The following is a 20,293-nucleotide window of genomic DNA, read 5'->3' as shown; positions in this document are numbered from 1 at the left end:
TTCCATTGCATTTGTATTCATTTCTCTTTTTTCTACAAACAAGCACAGAAATATATTTTTAATTAGCAATGAAATTATGTATGTAATAATATCAAGCTGCTTTCATCAAACCCCACATGATGATGATAAATGTTGGTTTTATACTCAATTTGTAGTCTCTCTTATTTATGTCATGTTATATTTTTCAGGACTTGGAAGGCTAACCCCATGATCTAGCTTAAACAGATGCAAATTAGGATTATAGCCAAAATATATTCTGAACCAGGAAATGTATTACTGAGTGTTATGATAATGGCTTCTTTAATACCTTGAAAAATAAATATGCTACTTTCATTTTCAGAAATCAGTTGCAAAATGTTGTAAACTAACCAGTGTTGAGGCCTTTACTTTTTTCCAAGAAAAGTCACCATTTACTGTTAAGAAATACAATGTTTTTTTTCACATTCCCTGTCCAGGCTTCAGTTGAAAGAGTATTTTCAGTAATAACCCTGGGAGTTAACAAGAAATATTTTTCAGCTTTTTCAGATGCATCCATAATTTCTCAAACTCCCTCTATTGTATTAGTCTCTTTTGCTCTAAAGTAAGGCTGAATTATAAAACCTCATTTTGAAAATACTGACTCATTAGATGTGTGACGTGTTTTAGTTACAGCTGCATTTCTTTAAAGATTCTTGAGGATCACTCCATATTTTTACTGTTTATTCCAATTCCTACAGTAAGAGCATTCCTTCTTGGTAGGTGTGTTTCTTGAGAGCAGAAAAAAATGCTCCTTTTTTACAACCATTGTACCTCACAAGCTCTCAGCAGCAAATTGTTAAGCAATTTTGACTGGGATTGTAACCAGTGAAAGCCCAATAAGCCTTTATGGCAAACAGGATTGGCAAGAATACTGCAATAAAAGCCTTTACAATGGCTCTCTGCCATCTGACAATATTTGGTGTAGCAGTGTGGCAAGTTATGTCAGCCTTCAGAAGCTGTTTCCTGCAGAGTTGTGTTTTTATCTGTCTGTTTTCACAGAGAAGCAACCTCCTTAGTTTGGGAAAATTATGCTTCTGTAGGAAATGTTCTATTAAAGACAACAGCAAATCATTTTCAGTGATTCCATTAGCAGCCAGGCCAAAAAACAAAGCGCTGACAGATAAGTCTGTGATGAAGTTTATGCAAGTACTTACCGTTCAGTGCATAAAAGTAGCTATATGAAGTTTTTTGCACTACTTTTTAAATATCAGATTAACTATGTTATTGACAAAACATTTCATGTAATGCTTCCAAGAAAATGCATGTAGTTGGTGAAAGAACATTGTCTTTGCAAACTATCTGCTTTTCCTTCTCATTTCTTATAAAGTTCATTAAAAAGGATTCTAAATTTCAGTCAGTGATGTACTGAAGACCATTTTCACGAAAAAAAAAAAAATCCTATATAATAATACTATATGGGCTCTCTGCCTCTTTAGAGTAAAAAAAGTGTAAAACTGTAATGCAAGCTTCTGCCTGGCTGTATTAAAAATGTTTCATCACGTTTGAATCAGATTAGTGTAATTTACAGTGAAATTATTTATGGTTCTAGATAGTCATAGCACCTCAGTGGTAATACGCTACGGTAACATAGTTGTGATACTTATATGGACAGACACAGCAGTACACTGCAACAAAGAATTGAATCTTTTTTATAATAATAATAGTAGCATTACCAATTCTCTGCTGTTAATTAAGCTTGATGTCAATAAGATCATATACAGATGCCCTTTCAAGCAATACATTGTAAATACACCAACCTGCAAGTCTGTTTAGGGATGCCCAATATGCCAAAAGTATTTGGCATCAACAAAGATGTTAGCAAAGAAGAAAAATCTCTGTAGTAGTTCTTAGAAATAATTGGAAGAGGCATGTTTTGCTTTTTATTTTTTCTATACAACAGTAATTCTTAGAGTGCTGAAGAATCATGTTTAGTGATAAGAAAGGTGATAATACTGACATACCAAAAAGTAGCTAGAGGGCTGACAGAAGTTGTGTATGCCTTTATCAAAGTATCGATTCATTATTCCTTTTCTTCCTGACACAAGTCCTTTCTGATATTCAGCAGAGCAAATAAAAATTCTATGTTGTGCCAATTCACCACTTCAAATCTCTGCTGTTAATCTCACTTTAAATACAAATGGCAAAATATTTTTCAGCATTAAGATAATTTGGAGGTGGCAGTACATACATTTCAAATAACCTAAACAGAAGGCCTAAGGATGAAAAGCAGAGAGCTGACTTGAAGTTCATTCCTTCTGCCTGTTTCAGGAAAACTGACTAGTCTGTTTATTGGCTAAAGGACCATAGTATGAGCAGGAAATATGCACAAAGGATGACTTTGAAAAAACTGATTCATGTAGGGAATTAAAGTAAGCATATAACATATATTGATAACAGGCTCAGAGAAGGATTTACGCTAACTTCATGCATGTTTTAAATTCTGTGTTATTTCTTTTCTCAATATTTACACATATATATATTTACATAAAAATTGGACAATAACAAATGTCTAATGGCTGAACTTTATAAAAATAAACAACAAGATAAAATATGAGTTTGGAAAATGCTAGTGCATACAATATGTGTAAGCTGTAGATGTAAATAAAACATTTATTACAGCACTGGTAATTAGTGCAATTCCATGAGCAGAAAGGATGGAGCTGGCATAGAAATGGAGTAAAACAGAAAATGAGTTTATGTTTCTTAGCTATATGTTTCTTATCTTTCTCAGTACCATAACTGCAGAAAATGAGAACCACCATTTTACTTCTGTACAAAACAAAGGCAGTAGAAGGGTTCATGTTGAGCCATCAGAGTGTATAGAGAAATGAGTGCTAGTAGAAAGACTGGCTAGAACTCAAGTCTAATTTAAATTTGTGAATTTTAAATTTGTGAAGTTGAGTTCCAGCTCAACTGATATCTATCTTTATAGAGAGTCTAAAATACTGGATAACAGAGTAGCAGTTCAGATAAATTTCAGGTAAACGTGAGTATGAGTCACAATGTCTGGTTTACCAGGTTTACCAGATGGATAATGCATTAATGCATGTTCAAAAAAAAAAAAAAAAAAAAAAAAAGGAAAAAAAAAAGTAAGAAGTACAGGTTGGCTCAGATGGCAGGTTACTTGCTCTGAAAGGTATTGGAATAGGGTTATAATCAGACTTGTTTTATGGCTAAGAAAACTCTATTCTTCCAACACAGGTATTTGATCAGGGACCAGTCACAAATACATCTAAAGCAGCACAGACAACAGTACAGACAGTTTGGTTGAATACATCAATTATCGTATGATATCTCATTATTTCCAGTAATCATATACAAAGACAACATATATTAGCATATGGAGATAGATGTAGATGATTTTAAACACTGTTTTAGACTTTCAGCTCCCAATGAAAGTCCAACTCTGTTATTTAAAAGGTGCTATCCAAAGATGACAGTTGAAAGACTTACAGTGTAGGCTGGAAGCTTTAAGTTTCATTATGAGATGAAGTAGAGCAGTAGCCTAGGCCTCAAGTTTCCATAGTGGCATTATATTCACAAATGAAGTGGGGTGGGGATATCATAATTTTGCACATCTTTGTTATTGTATTTGTTATTGTATGTTATTCTTTTGCTTCCCAGGGCAGCTGCCTCAAAAAGGAGCAGCTCCAGAAAGAAATTTTGTATCAGACACACTTCTTTCATAATTACTGTCAGATTTTACTGCGCTCTGAAAGTCCATCATCAAACAGGATCTGCTACAATTAGACCGGACTTCTTTAGGATAACTAGCATGGTATGGTGCTGAAAAGATTTTAAACCATTAAATAGCATCAGCTAACATGATACGTCTTCTACATACTATGTGATGTGGTTGTGAACATGTATGTATGACTTCACGGTCTTTCTCAATGCTTAAAACAGGGCTCCATCCCTTTCTTCCAACTCACTTAGGTAACATCTGGGGTCAAAGGGTCCAGAATGGCATGCTTTTTAGATTGTTTTATTTATTTTTAAATGTTCTTCCAAGAGAATGAGCTTACATTTCTTCCCTCACTCATGTACATGTAACTTTCCACAGCTTAGTCAGTAAAAATTCCTTCTTGGTTTATACCGTTCTACCCTGTTACTCCTCTATGTAACACATCAAACACTTCTTCTCGAACTAACTGTTATGGCTACTTCTTGTAAAATCAATTTTTCCATGTTAGTCACCTCCTATTTTTTTAATGTCTGATATAGGCCATATCCTACAAGGTTCCGATACTTTCACTCCTTGTAATCCTTCCAGTTTCTCAGTGGTGTCATAGCACTGAGTTTGCACAACATGAGAGTGTCAAGGTTCTCTTCACCAAATTAAAAAAGAAAAAACAAAAAAAAAAAAAAAAAGGAAGGGAAAATACAGGAAACTTTCGTTATGTGAAGATTTTTTCAGACTCACCCATTTCTTAATGTCTGTACCTTTTGCACTCTCGGTACAAGAATGTAGGTTTTGTTATATTTGGCATAAAAAGGGTTATCTATGCTCTAAAAACAGAAGCGCGTTCAGTAGCTTTACGATAAAATCCTTATGTGTTTATTTACAGAGTATGACACCGTGCTAATTGTAAGTCATACATAAACCTTTGTTTCTGAGGGGCATTTCTGAAGTGGTTTTAGGGTCTTTTGCTTTAAACTCCTAAGAAGTACTCAGACAAAAAGTAAAAGAGAAAATCTGTGTCAAAAGGAAATAGTATGCATTACAGCACTAAGTAAAAAGGCAAAATGTAAATTAATATTTCGTTTTTTTCATCTGTTTTATGGAGAATTCCCACCATAGGAAAATAGGAAAAACAGACTTTTACTCTGATACTAGAAACTGCTTTTGGATTGAGATGAGTATACTGAATGGGTTAACCAGGAAAAAAAAAAAGAAAAAAAAAAAAGGACTGCTTTATAATACCTGCCATCTATGATTATTATAATCTTGCAGACAAATATAATTACAGTGTATGATGTCTGTTTATGTCTGTGAAAGCTCTGATTGTGTAGCCTTGTCTGTATTACACTGCAAAACAGCATAAACAATTACATTGTGTAGTAACTAATCCAGTGCTAATGCCCTGAGCTATGGGTGTCACTTCGAATTACAAGGATTTATGTGATACTTATATCTGCCTTTTTCTGGTGAATTTGACCACAATGCACTTAGTGTTATACTGATTTGTACAACCTAGAAGCTGATTAACAGACTGCAGAGATCAGGGGAATTACTTAAATAAGAGCACATACAATAAAGTAATAATTACTCTGGAGTTTCATTATCTGATACAGAAAGGAAAAGAGAGGCTGCAGTATCTTTGTAATCATTAAAATATTAAGTTAGGATCTATAAAATTTTAAAGACAGGGTCAATTTTACAGAATAGGTTACAGAATCAAAGAATCACAGATATGTCTAGGTTGGAAGGGACCTCAAGATCATCGAGTCCAACCTCTGACCTAACACTAACAAGTCCTCCAATGAACCATTTCGCTAAGTTCAACATCTAAATGTCTTTTAAAGACCTCCAGGGATGATGACTCCACCACTTCCCTGGGCAGCCCATTCCAATGCTTCACAACCCTCTCAGTAAAGAAGTTCTTCCTAATATCCAACCTAAAACACCCCTGGTGCAACGTTAGCCCATTCCCCCTCGTCCTGTCACCAGGCATGTGGGAGAACAGACCAACCCCCACCTCGCTACAGCCTCCTTTAATGTACTTATAAAGAGCAATAAGGTTGCCCCTGAGCCTCCTTTTCTCCAGGCTGAACAAACCCAGCTCCCTCAGTCACTCCTCGTAGGACTTGTTCTCCAGACCCCTCACCAGCTTCGTTGCCCTTCTCTGGGCTCTTTCAAGCACCTCCACGTCCTTCTTGTAGCGAGGGGCCCAAAACTGAACACAGTACTCGAGGTGCGGCCTCACCAGAGCCAAGTACAGGGGGACAATCACCTCCCTAGACCTGCTGGCCACACTGCTTCTTATGCAAGCCAGGATGCCGTTGGCCTTCTTGGCCACCTGAGCACACTGCTGGCTCATATTCAGCTGACTATCCACCAATACTCCCAGGTCCTTCTCCACTAGGCAGCTTTCCAACCACTCATCTCCCAGCCTGTAGCACTGCTTGGGGTTATTGCGCCCCAGGTGCAGGACCTGGCACTTGGCCTTGTTAAACTTCATGCAGTTGACCTCAGCCCATCGGTCCAGCCTATCCAGATCCTCCTGCAGAGCCTTCGTACCCTCGAGCAGATCAACACACGCACCTAACTTGGTGTCATCTGCGAACTTACTGAGGGTGCACTCGATCCCCTCATCCAGATCATCAACAAAGATATTAAAGAGGACCGGCCCCAGTACTGAGCCCTGGGGAACGCCACTAGTGACCGGCCTCCAGCTGAATTTGACTCCATTCACCACGACTCTTTGGGCCCGGCTATACAGCCAGTTTTTAACCCGACAAAGTGTACGCCAGTCCAAGCCACAAGCAGACAGTTTCTTGAGGAGAATGCTGTGGAAAACGGTGTCAAAAGCCTTGCTGAAGTTAAGGTAGACCACATCCACAGCTTTTCCCTCATCCACCAAGCGCATCACTTTGTCATAGAAGGAGATTAGGGTCGTCAAGCAGGACCTGCCTTTCAGAAACCCATGCTGACTGGGCCTGATCACCTGGTTGCCCTGTAAGTGCCACGTGATGACACTCAAGATAATCTCCTCCATGAGTTTCCCTGGCACTGAGGTTAAACTGACAGGCCTATAGTTCCCCAGGTCTGTCCTCCTGCCCTTCTTGTAGATGGGCGTCACATTTGCTAGCTGCCAGTCGACTAGGACCTCCCCCGATAGCCAGGACTGTTGATAAATGATGGAAAGCAGCTTGGCCAGCTCCTCTGCCAGTTCTCTCAGTATCCTTGGGTGGATCCCATCTGGCCCCATCGACTTGCGTACATCCAAGTGCCGTAGCAGGTCGCCAACCATTTCCTCACGGATAGTGAGGGTCACATCCTGCTCCCCATCCCCTTCCACCAGCTCAGGGTACTGGGTATCCAGAGAGCAACTGGTTTTGCCGCTAAAGACTGAGGCAAAGAAGGCACAAAGCACCTCCGCCTTTTCCTCATCTTTCGTAACTAAGTTCCCCCCCGCATCCAGTGAACGCTGGAGATTCTCCTTAGTCCTTCATTTTGCATTAATGTATTTGTAAAAACATTTTTTGTTGTCTTTGACAGCAGTCACCAGATTGAGCTCCAGATGAGCTTTGGCCTTTCTAATTTTGTCCCTTCACTGCCTCGCAACATCCTTATAGTCCTCCCGAGTGGTCCACCCTCTTTTCCAAAGATTGTAAACCCTCTTTTTTCTGCTAAGCTCAAGCCGCAATTCTCTGTTCAGCCAGACCGGTCTTCTTCCCCGCCGGTTCATCTTTGGGCACGTGGGGACAGACTGCTCTTGTGCCACGAAGAATTCCTTCTTGAAGAGTGCCCAGCCTTCCTGGACTCCTCTGCCCTTCAGAACCGCCTCCCAAGGGACTCTACCAACCAGTGTCCTGAACAGTTCAAAGTTGGCCCTCCGGAAGTCCAATACAGCGGTTTTACTGTTCCCCTTCCTGGCTTCTCCAGGAACGGAGAACTCTACCATTTCATGGTCACTCTGCCCAAGACAGTTTCCAACCACCACATCTCCCACCAGTCCTTCTCTGTTTGTGAAGAGAAGGTCTAGCGGGGCACCTCCCCTGGTAGGCTCACTAACCAGCTGCGTCAGGAAACTGAATCTTCCACGCTCTCTAGAAACCTCCTAGACTGCTTTCTCTGGGCTGTGTTGTGCTTCCAGGATATATCTGGGAACTTGAAGTCCCCCACAAGAACAAGCGCTGACGATTTCACGCTTTTGTCAGCTGCCTGTAGAACTCCTCATCAGTCTCCTCATCCTGGTTCAGCAGCCTATAACAGACCCCCACCAGGATGCTTGCCTTGTTGGCCTTCCCGCTGATCCTAACCCATAGGGACTCAACCTTATCATTCCCAGCCTCAAGTTCCGCGATTTCAAAACTCTCTCTGATATCGAGAGCCACACCACCACCCCTTCCATGCTGCCTGTCCCTTCTGAAGAGCCTACAGACAGACATTGCAGCACTCCAGTCATGAGAGTGGTCCCACCACATTTCCATGATGGCAAACAAGTCGTAGCCTGCCTGCCGCATGATGGCTTCCCTCATCCTGTTTGTTACCCATGCTGCATGCATTAGTGTAGACACACTTCAGTTGGGCCATTGCCTTCTCTCCCAGCCTTGCCATTGTTCCCCCTGGCACAGCTCTAACAAGCCTTGTTTCAGCCCTGTCCTCTTTCTCACCTAGTTTAAAGCCCTCTCAATGAGCACCGTCAGCTCCTGGCCCAGGATCTGTTTTCCCCTTAGAGATAGGGACCCATCTGCGGCCATCAGGCCGGGTGCCGAGTAAAGCACCCCATGGTCAGAAAAAACAAAATTTCTGTGTTGGCACCAGCCTCTGAGCCACGTGTTTATCAGGTGGGCTTTCTGTGTCCTCTCTGTACCCCTCCCTGCCATCATAGGGATGGACGAAAACACCACCTGTGCTCCTGCTCCATCCACTAACTGTCCCAGTCCCCTAAAGCCCCGTTTGATGGTCTTCAGGCTTCTCTCTTCAATGTCATCACTGCCGGCCTGGACTATTAAAAGAGGATAATAGTCAGAGGGGCGAACCAGGCTGGGAAGCTTTCTGGCAATGTCCCTGACCCTGGCCCCAGGGAGGCAGCAGACTTCCCTACGGGTAGGGTCAGGCCGACAGATAGGTCCCTCTGTTCCCCTGATAAGGGAGTCACCCACAACAATCACCCTTCTTTGTGTCTTGGTGAAGGCAGTCCTGAGGCGTGGAGTCGACTTCCTCGCCCTAGGCATCCTCCTGGGTAGACTTTCTACCTCTTCCTCAGCTACCAGTCTCTCAAGCTCCAGGGCCTCAAACCTGTTGCATAAGGGCACCTGGGAAGGTGGGGCCGGTAGGGGGGGCATCACCTGCGATGTCGAGCAGGGACCTGTTTCCATTCCTCCTCAACTCCTAGGTCCCCTCCCTCTGCCCAACGGCGACAAGGCAGGGGGTCCACCCGCGTCTGGGGTGTCTCACCCTGGCACCAGTCCTTCAGGCCACACAGGGAGTCGCTCCACAAGTCTGTCTCCCGCTCACACTGATATCCCTCAACCTCTCGACCTCCTCCTTGAGTTCTGCCACGAGGCAGACCAGGTCGTCTACTTGCTTGCACCTCGCACACAGTCTCTCTGCCCCCCGCAGGTGGTAGCAACAGGCTCAGGCACTCCCTGCACCCAGAGACCTGAACTACCGCAATTTTGAGCCAGGCAGTCAGTCTGGGTGTGTACAGACTTCCTGGAGAGCACTGTGCCTGGTGTACAGCATTGCAGCTGAGCTAGCAGCGGTAGACTGCTGTTAGAGGAGGTGTTCGTATGGGCGGGGGGGAATGCTCTGCCCTTCCTGCCTGCGCGACCTGCCGCACTAACTGCCGCGCCACTCCCTTCTGATGCGCCACGCCCTGATTCCCCGTCAAGGTCACCGCGCTCCTGGTCGCTCGTGCTCCTTAGGGGCAGCATATGAACGGCCGGGGAGGGGGCACTGCTGGCTCCGCCTACGCCTCCTTCTCACCTCGTTCACCTCCCTCGCGAGGGCTGCCGGGTCCTGGCAGCTCCTTCGAGTGGACTCGATGCCGGAAAAATTAGCCCTGCCTGTCCGATTCCCCACTCCACTGCAGAACGCATCTGCCCCAGAGCCAATCACCTCGGCAAGTACATTTAAAAGAGTATGTTATATTCAAATTCACCATAACACGTTATCAATGTGCATGTTCCATTCAAAATAAAAGCTCTTAGAGGTTGCATTGACCACATCTTTACCTTATGCTAGAGTTATGAGCGAGAGTTATGAGTGTCTCTGTCAGTAGGACCCAAATTGTAAGATATCTTTGGTTTCCCCCTTCCCAGTAGTAATCAGGTTATGGAAAAGAACAACCTAGAGAAAGCTGGCGTTACAAAAAGCAAAACCTTGGGGTTTTGGCTGCCTGGGCTCAGGGCCAGAACCAGTTGCTCATGTGCTTTTCCAAAATAGTGCAAGTTCTACACTTTCCAGGTGAGAACAGCAATAAAGTACATGGTTTGCATGTATTTTACCATTTGTACACCTGAATTCCTTCATAGCAAGCAAGGTGGTGCTACAGCATAATAATTGCAACAAGTACTATCCAAATGTTAAAAATGTCTTCCAGCCAAGGCCATTAAGATACTACTTTTTGGCTCTGCACGTGTATACGTGCCTTGTGTTTGTGTCCCTTACAGTCATAAGAGAGCCTGAATAGTTTAATACCCAGAGGATCACAGCTGTTTATTTTTGAGTACTGCAGCAGAGATTTAGCCTATAGCTGGAAGGGTGTGTTTTCATGTAGAACCAAGAAACTCAGTCCAGTAGTATGAAATACGAGTCCTCACTTTATCTATTGTGTTGCTTGCTAAAAAAAGTTTTATTTCAACATATCTGCTAGAGAAATGTTGGTCAAGTCTGTTCTGGTCAGGTCTAAGGTCTAGCTAGTAGTGGACTTCAACAGAAGCACCATTTAAACAATCACAAGCAATGTTGCATTTTCAATGACGTGCAATAGTGTGAGCTTTTGACAATGAAAGGACATGCATGATGCTACTTGAGTGTAAAAATATGTAGCAAATATGGTTATGCTTTTCTCCACAACTGGAATGATCTATTCTTTTCCACTGTTACCTCATGATACTTATGTAAAGATACATATCAACGTTAAGATTGCAGGCACAGGTGTTTTACCATAAAAGCATGCAACACTTCATGTTCTACAAATTTTAAAAAGGACTTGCCTTAGTTTGAATGTGTAAGCTGAAACATTATCTTTTAATTGAAAGAGGAATTAATTTCCTTTGTTATTATATTAGAGTATATAGCAGAACAAGGAATAAAGTTTGAGGATAGATCAATAAGCAAAATTAAAGCTTTGTTCATCATAAAGAAAAAAAACACATTTCAAATAAATGTTCTATCTTTTTACTATGAAGCTGACCTAGCACAATTTATTCCTGAGTCATACACAGAAATGTTGCTGTGCAGTGAACCATAGTAGCATGAAAGTCTGACCATTTTGCAGATTTGTGGAATCCCAGCAGGTTTTTCTTTCTAAATTTAAACTATATGTTATACTCACAAGCAGAGTCTTAAAACAGCATTAATGCTGTGATATTAGCGTTACCAGAAAAGCATTGATACTTTGAACCATTGCTGTTGCCTGGTGAGTCTGTCATTTCAAAACTTGAATGAAATCTAGGAAGTCTCTCAACATAAGTGTGTATCAAACTTTTAAAATCACCCACTAAAAATGTGGTAAATAAATAAATCATTTTTAAGATATTGGCATGTTATCTGAAAAGATCTGACTCCTTAACAAGCCCTTTTAATCACTTTAATTACCCCCACTCTAAGAATGATTGAATCTGCAGCATGTATAAAGGGGAAAGGTATTTGTTTGGTGACAGCATTGAATGTAAAGGTGATACTGTAATTGGCTACAGTTTTAGCTTTTCCATCATCACCCTCGCACATGAAGGTCTTCAGTGTCTGACAAAGTAACAGCCACTATACTGACAGTTCACTGGATCTTCAGTGTGCTGAAACTTTGCAGAAACAGTTGTGAGGAAAAAAAAATATTCTCTGAATTATGAGGCAACTACAGATTATATATAGGAAAAATTTCCACACAGTTTTGCCTATATATAATAAAACATATTCTGTATGTTTTAACATGATTATGATATTTTATTTATGTAAAGCCCCTTTTAAAACTTCCAGATGAGTGTTAACCAGCTAGTACAGTGTTTCACAAGATCTTCCTGGTACAGGAAGAAATGTTTCTTTGCTGCTAGATAAAGCAGTTAATATATATATATATATATATATATATATATTATTCCTTAGTGATAGTGTTATGTTCCAAAGGAGCAGCTACCCCAAATATTGCTGATAAATCACAGTCTTGGGGTAAGTTGTATGGTACTATTGAGGTATTTGTAATTAATCACATCCCTTTTATGTTTACTAACTTTGATGTTAATCCATGAGTAGGATGGCCTTTGGTGAATGAAATGTATTTTTACAGCTGTTTTAAAATTGATTAGATTGCAGGCACGCCTACTGAAATCACTCAACCAATTGAAGAAACCGAATGAGATTTGGATTATAGGGTTTCAGATAATACCAAGTCCCTTGTGAAAGGTATGTTATTTCTTCTCTTTGTTCTGCTTTTGGAAAAGTATAGCTGTGGGATGGTTTTTTTTCAACTGTATAGGTCACAGGAATTATAAAGATTTCCAAAGCAAAATCACAGTCTGTGTTCTGAATAAAGCTAATCCAGAGCAGAGTGGTTTGCAGAGGTGTTTAGTGTATTATATATGATCATCATTAGTGTCCTTTCAAGGACATAGAAAAAGCTCCTTTAACTATCTGTTCAAAATAATTCAAATATTTCAGCTTTGGTTATAATATAACCATAGCATTAGATAAATAAAATTCTTACAGTGAATCACACTATATGGCATATTATGCAACCGTTAAGGGTAAAACCCATTTTTTGCAAAGTGACAGAGTTGTTTCTTTACGGTAGAGGTTTAAAGGCTAGTGCTCTGTTAACCACATTCCTTAAGGTCAGTTAGTGCTAGTAAGAGCAACCGAGCCAAAGCGTTTCAGCATGCATGTCTTCATCAGCTCAAGGTATAAAAAATAGTGATGCCATAGAGAAAACAAGATGACTGCAGCTGAAGAGTCTACTGTTGAGCTTGGCATTTTTCTTTCACAAACCTTTAGGCCTACTGCTTTGGTTATCTATGGATGGTTAAGGCACAGAAGTTTATTTCAAGTCAGATTCTTTTTTGTGTTAACATCACAAGGTTTTAACCCTGTCCTCCATTACATTCTCAGAAGCAAGTTAAGATCCAGTGACAAAGTCACTATCAAATAAATTGAAAGCCCTCCCACTAACTAGAATGATATATCATTACAGCTTCCAGAAGGATCTGTCCTGTTTCAGTATTTATGTTATGGATTTGGATTATAGAATAGAAAACAGTTACCACATTTGAAGGTGACACAACTTGGGAGGAATTGCAAGCATAATGGAAAACATAATTGAATTCAGTCAGTTTTTAACGAACTGAAAAGGTGGTATTGCAAAGAGATTGCTGCTCAACAAGAACAAATGCCAAAGTTTTACATATAGGCAACAACCATCAGCTATACAGAGCATGGGAAGTATCAGGTGAGGGAGGAGTTCTGCAGAATATGATCTGAAACAGCAGATCTCATACAGTGTTTAAGGCATGTTGAATTATCCTTTTGGTCTTCTGGAAAACTCCATCCAGTCATGACGAATGATATATCAAGAGAGTTATGTGCATCCGAACAGAATACAGAAAAGAAGAACTAGAAGAGAGATCTGGAAAACACAACATATGATGAGAGGTTGGAAGAAGGTAGCTAAAGCAAAGAGAGAATGCAGCAAGGAGGGAATATTTTATTAACCCAGCCTATGTTAGATACAATGAGAAAGAATAGCCTAAAATTTCAGGAAAGAAAATTTAATCTAGACGTTGAAAACCAACATGTAAATGGAAAGTGTAATAACATATGGGTTGAGAACTGGCTGACTGGCCGAGCTCAGAGGGTGGTGATCGGCGGAGCAGAGTCTGGCTGGAGGTCTGTGACTAGCGGTGTTGCCCAGGAGTCGGTGCTGGGTCTGGTCTTGTTCAACATCTTCATCGATGACCTTGATGAGGGAATAGTGTCTGCCCTCAGCAAGTACGCCGATGACACGAAGCTAGAAGGAGTGGCTGACACGCCAGAAGGTTGTGCTGCCATTCAGCGAGACCTGGACTGGCTGGAGAGATGGGAAGGAAGAAACCAAATTGAGATTTAGTAAGAGCAAGTGTAGAGTCCTGCACCTGGGAAGGAACAACCCAAAGTATCAGTACAGGCTGGAGGACGACCTGCTGGAGAGGAGCTCTGAGGAGAAGGACCTGGGGGTCCTGGTGGACAACAGGTTGACCATGAGCCAGCACTGTGCCCTTGTGACCAAGAGGGCTAATGGGATCCTGGTGTGCATTAAAAGGAACGTGGCCAGCAGGTCAAGGGAGGTGATCCTCCCCCTCTACTCTGCCCTGGTCAGGCCTCACCTGGAGTACTGTGTCCAGTTCTGGGCTCCCCGGTACAAGAAAAACAGGGATCTCCTGGAAAGAATCCAGCAGAGGGCCACAAAGATGATACGGGGCCTGAAGCATCTTCCCTATGAAGAAAGGCTGAGAGACCTGGGTCTGTTCAGCCTGGAGAAGAGAAGACTGAGAGGGGATCTCCTCAATGTATATAAATAGCTGAGGGGTGGGGGACAGAAGAAGGTAGCCAACCTCTTCTAAGTGATTTGTGGGGATAGGACAATGGGCAATGGCTTCAAGTCAGAGCACAGGAAGTTGTGCACTGACGTGAAATAACTTCTTCACGGTGAGGGTGATGGAGCATTGGAACAGGCTGCCTGGGGAGGTTGTGGAGTCTCCTTCTCTGGAGATATTCAAGGCCTGTCTGGATGCCTAGCTGGGCAGCCTACTCTGAGGAACCTGCTTTGGCAGGGGGGTTGGACCCGATAATCTTTCGAGGTCCCTTCCAACCCCTACAGTTCTGTGATTCTGTGATATGGGTGAAGATAGTTTCAGCAGACTATAGAATCTTCTGTAGAATCATTAGTTTCAATAACTGTAAAGGCAGGATTGGTCGCTTTGTTCATCCCAAGCTCAATATCAACCCAGAGTCAGTTATTTTTACGTGGTTTTAATCAAAGATCAATGAATTGACATGGTGAATTGACAATGAATTGACACAATGAATTTTGATTTTAATCAAAAGCAAGTATTAATCCCATTTGCAGAAGTCTGATTGTCAATTTACACGTTTATATGTAACATAAATTTCAATTTATCTTCATAAATATGAAGGTGCCAATGACTGAGCATTGCTAGCAGGTGGAAAAGAGCATTTTCCTTCTTGATTTGGTAGTAATTCACCTCTGAGTATTTGAGCAGTCTATAATGGCATCTAACCATGCCCAGAAGACCCTGGCATTTTCAAAGCTGGGAAAGGAAGGCAATGGAGTGATGAAAGAAAACTTTTCACCGCTGTGTTAAAATTAAGAAAACCAGAAAGAATGGGAGGGAGGGGGATTTTGAACATGAATAGCTCTCAAAGATAATCTGCTGTAAAAATAAGTATGACGGCTCTCTGACAGATTCCTTCTCATTAATACAACATGAAGATACAGGGCTGCACATCAGCTAGAAGCCCTGAAGTATGTTTTAGCTTGACAGGGTGAGAAAAAATTTGGAACCTACTAAGTACTAGGTACAGGTATAAACATCTTTTCTGTACCTATTGTCTTAATACCTGTGTTATTTTTTGTTTGTTTGTAAATGCATACATTTATTTCACCATTGTCTCAAGCCCAGTGAATTTCACTGTTATTCTACAACGCAAGATTTATTCCATTTCCACTATGTGCTGGAACCTGTACACAGGGATAACAAAGCATTCCAGTATTTTCCAGCACATTGTTAGAGGTTTACATTGTCTCTGCTTTAACTGGAGAGTGGATAATGTAGCAGTCTGCAATGGAAAAGTTTTCATCTGTTAACAAAACAAATTGTTTGGAATGTGTCAGACCATCTTTAAATCCTTTGGTGAAGCTTTTTTGGATTAAATTTGATAAAATACAGCAGGAGTAATTCAGATACAGTTCATTCTGTTTTGCAAAAGAAGGGTAGATTGATTTTTCTATGGTCCATTCCTATTTTCCTAAGGACTATGGGTATGCCTACTGTGCAATCAAAGAAGGTGCTGCAGCATAGATAGTGACACAGATTACCTTTAATCTGGTTAACATGGACACTAAGTGCAGTGATGACAAACTTTACAGAGTTACGTAGGGTTTCTGACATCCCGGATGCATGGTCACAGGCTCCATTATTCTGATATGGCATGCTTCCCTGCTGTTTTTACCTCTGCCATCTTCTCTTTCTCTACACTCAGTGATATTTAATATATGAACCCTACTGTAGACCCAGAGATCATTTTCCATCAAATATATTGGAAACTCCGTAATACATACCTAATTTAAATGGGACACATCTTGTCCAAAGTGGGTGTCACTTTGTGTATATCAAGCATACAGACCATATCCAACTGAATTATCGCAGATTAGTAAATTTCCATGATTAGCTGTATTGTGATTGCTGTCTCTGTGAATCTTTCCTGTCTGCAGGAAGTGAAAGGAAATATGGCATAGGTTAAACTGAAATGAGAAACTGACTAATTGACTATAATATCAAGATTTACCTAGTTACTTGTAAAGGAGAACAGTTCCTTAAGGATATCCTCCTACCCCAACTAAAAAGTTACAATAAATTTGAAGAAAAATAGATCGTTTGCTAGGCCTGAGCAAATCATAGGTACTGCAGCTTATAATCATTCTTTGAATGTTGTGGTCTATGTTTTTATTTTCTGAACTATTTTAGAAATATAATTGAGAAACTAATTGATATACTTGTAAAAAATTAAAAGTCTGTCCATGTAAGAATATGGGCATTGAAAGAAATTTAAGCAGTCTTTTTATTAATAGCATACTCAATTACCATGGCTCAGCTGACATACACTTACTTCCACTGTGGTCTCTTTATTTTTAGTCCAAGGCTTTAGTTTCTTAAGCCAGACCTTTCAGCACTGAAGGAAACAACTCAATAAAACCAATTTGGATACAATACTCAGAACTGGTACTTACTGCAATATCCAGTGTTGGTGACAGGCTGTCTGGAGCCCTGCCAGTGCTGATTTAGCAGTATATGCCAGCTCAGTGAGTCAGAAACAGTTTTTACATGTGCCAGCTCAATTGTGCAAGGTTGCTCAGAAATCCCTTTCAATTTCCAGGCAGAATAATTGCTGTATTTCCAATCTACTCTCCTTCAGCGAAGGGAACAAAGGAAGGGAGAAGCATCAATAGAATGGCTTTTACTATCAAATTTGTAGCCTGCTCTGGAAGGTCACTGCTTTGAAAATATTTCTCTGTAAGTGAATATTTAGGTCATGTGATAGAGGGTGCAGCTTTCTGTCATTCAAGTATGCAAGAGAAAAAAAAACAGTAATGGAAGAGAATAAGTGCTAGGAAACAATAGCAATAAAGGCTAAAGAGTCACTTGCTTAGGAAAAAAATAGCAAAAATTTAGGAATGTACATGTGTAGTTCTATGTAAATTTAACCCACGCTTCGTATCTCAGAGAAAAGGTGAAAGATGGAAAACTAGTGTGATTTTTTTAACATTTGTAATGAAATGAACTAGTAACAGTGTAGTTGTTGGGATACTGCTTTCTTGTGAGTACAGAATGACTTTGTAGAAAATGCCAGCTTCAGTCCAATTCCCTTACAGTTCTTCTGTTCAGCTCACTATGAAATATGAAAACACCATTTTTATGAAACAAGCCAAAACAGCTATTCATCATTTGCCCAGGACACCATCATTACTGACTGGTTTCATAAAAAGCAAATTGTAATTTAGTTTTTATGGAAACCAGAACCCACCTGGAATAGGTTTATGTTGTTTGACTTAAAAACAGTAATAAAACTGGATATAAGGATAAAATCTACATTATAATAGTCACTGAAATCAGTAGCCGTCTCTTACTGAGTGCCTATGACAAGATTGGTCCAACAAAGAAAAGTTGCCTTCTACTCAAATTTCCACATAAGGAAATTACAACCTCAGTAAGAGGAACAATGTAGTTTGAATGCTCAAACCCATGCTCCCTACCCCGAAACCTAGTTACCATAGCTGGCATAGCTGATGGGTAAAGGAAATTCTTCATTCCTAGGCTTTGAATGAATAACCTACATGCTTAATAACACTTATTTTTTTCCTAGGAGATGAAGCATTTATTGCGCTCCTATATGACTCCTAATTCCAATGGGTTTCAAGAGTCAGATAACTTCCTGCTATCTTTAACCTCTAAAAATCCCTCTCAGCATTTTTGTTTCAATCTTTTTTTGCGGGCTTCCACCACTAGCTCACCTTTGCATGATATTACATGATACTTGCTTTTGTTATTACCCTGATCTTTCATTTACACAACGGTTCCTTTCCATGTTGTCTTGGTCTAGTCAAAGCAAATAGTTTTCTTAAAGATGTTACATTTAAAGAGAAAAAAAAAAAAAAGAATTCAGATAAAAGTGACAAGATAAATCAAGAAGGTAACTCTGATAAACTTTCCGTCATCAGCTTCTAACTACCTTTGGTCCAGTTGTGTCGTTTGCTGATTATCTGTGCTATGACAGCAGAGGCATCTATTTTAGCTTCCAGGATCTAGTTTGCGTATGGAATTGGGATGACCATATTCACACAGATGTGCACTGTATGGAGATCCAGCTTTCAGAACTCTGCAGTTCTAAAAGAACTGCACTGGGCGTGTCTTTTGTCTTTTTTTCCCCCTTACTATAACTTCGGTCAATGTTTTTGCAGCCTAAATCCCATAGATTACATTTGCTTGTGATATAACTTAACTCATTCTACTATATTTCACATTAACCTAGCTAGTCTACCCCATCAGTAGTTTAATCTGGTGAGGGATGTCAAAGACAACACAAAGGCCTTCTATAAGTATCCAAGTGACAAAAAGAAGACTGGGAAAATGTGAGCCTGCTGCTGAATATGGTAGGAGCATCCAAATTTCTAAAGACTTAACACCATAACTTGCCATAACTTATAATTACCATAAGGTACTTGTAATCCATATAGTCTATAATACCTTTAGAAATTCCAGGTCATGATTGTCTGAGTTGTCTTTAGAGCACAGGAGGAAACAGCTACTGTTGTTTATCATCGGGTTTTGAAACTCTATTTGTATCCGCTCATGTTAGCATGCTTAACAATTTTTCCACTGTTTTGCCCTTTAAGTAGATTCATCTGACTACTTTATTAAAAGTAAACCGTCTTCCATACCTTTAGTTCTCAGAAACATCACTTTCTCCCCCATACACACATGTACCAGTACATAGTAAAGAAAAATTAAATGTATGTACCACAATTGAAAAACAAAAAAACAAAAAACAAACAAAAAAAACTTTGCATGAACACCAATTTATTAGTACAGAAACTTTCTTGGGTGGATTGTATATTTACATTCCACCTTCAGCTTTTGTTTTGTGTTTCCTTTTATTATTATTACTCTTGTTTTTTTAAATTTCCTCAATGGTTAGAAAACAAAGGAAATATCGTATTGTTCTGAATATCATGCACTGTAAAGTAGAAGCAACTGTATGTACTTAAACAGTATATGAGTATACTTCTTTATGATGAAAATAAATACAAGTTAAGAATATGATTGATAAAATAGCAAAGTATGTGACCCCTGGTGGTAATCAGATAATCTTGCAGCTCTTCTTGTCTAGTTTCTGTGGCTCTCAGGCATCTGACTGCAAAATCTGTATAACAGGCTTAGTAAGACAAAATATATCACTGTCTTAAATTCAACGGTCAATGAAATTTGCTTTATAAATCCATTCAGAGGGAAAGCTCTTTTACACTGCTTCTCCCAAACTTTTCTAATTCATTGGTATACTATCAATATTCACCTGTGTCCCCCAATCTCATTCCCTTAGTACAGCACAAATACAGTCTAATATTTTCTCCCATTCCTAAGAAAGGCAAATCCATTGATATCCTAGGTAACTTCGCCGCCCTTGAATTTGAGTCATTGAACCAAACACTCAAAAGTTTTGGCAATGTACTTTTGTAAATTAATCTATAATGCTTAACGTTGAATTATATCATTTCTGTAGTGTCATTTTATGATATGTACTTTAAAATATGGGTAAATAAAAATAATAATAATACCAAGGATGAATCAGTTTTAGTAAAGAAAACCTGTTAGAACTCAGTAACAGCATAAAAATACACATAGTTCCTAAAACCTTATCCTCATTATCTGTCTTTATCCAGAAATCATCGGTTGTGGGTGTTCTGATAAGCTAATTATGAGCACTACATAAAATGTATAAAGTCATTTGTTGTATTCCCAATATGAATCCTATATCCAATATCAAGCAGGCTTCTGTAGCTAGGGCCTAGCTTATGCTATTCTAATCACTTGAAACACCGAAAAACAGTTTCTTCTA

General features: G+C 40.1%; 1 long non-coding RNA gene across 2 annotated transcripts in view; it reads left to right on the top strand.

Moving 5' to 3' along the window:
* The window catches only part of LOC311437671, a 147,682-nt gene that overhangs the window by 109,010 nt on the left and 18,379 nt on the right, over positions 1 to 20,293 (top strand). For both annotated transcript variants that reach the window (XR_014693630.1, XR_014693631.1), the window contains one exon: positions 12,217 to 12,313. This is a non-coding gene — a long non-coding RNA (uncharacterized lncRNA). The remainder of the gene's footprint in view (positions 1 to 12,216; positions 12,314 to 20,293) is intronic.

This window comes from Aythya ferina (assembly GCF_964211825.1).
Source record: "Aythya ferina genome assembly, chromosome: 5".
Classification (NCBI taxonomy): Eukaryota; Metazoa; Chordata; class Aves; order Anseriformes; family Anatidae; genus Aythya; species Aythya ferina.
The sequence above is the reverse complement of the archived record's forward strand: the minus strand, read 5'-3'. Positions and strand labels throughout refer to the sequence as shown.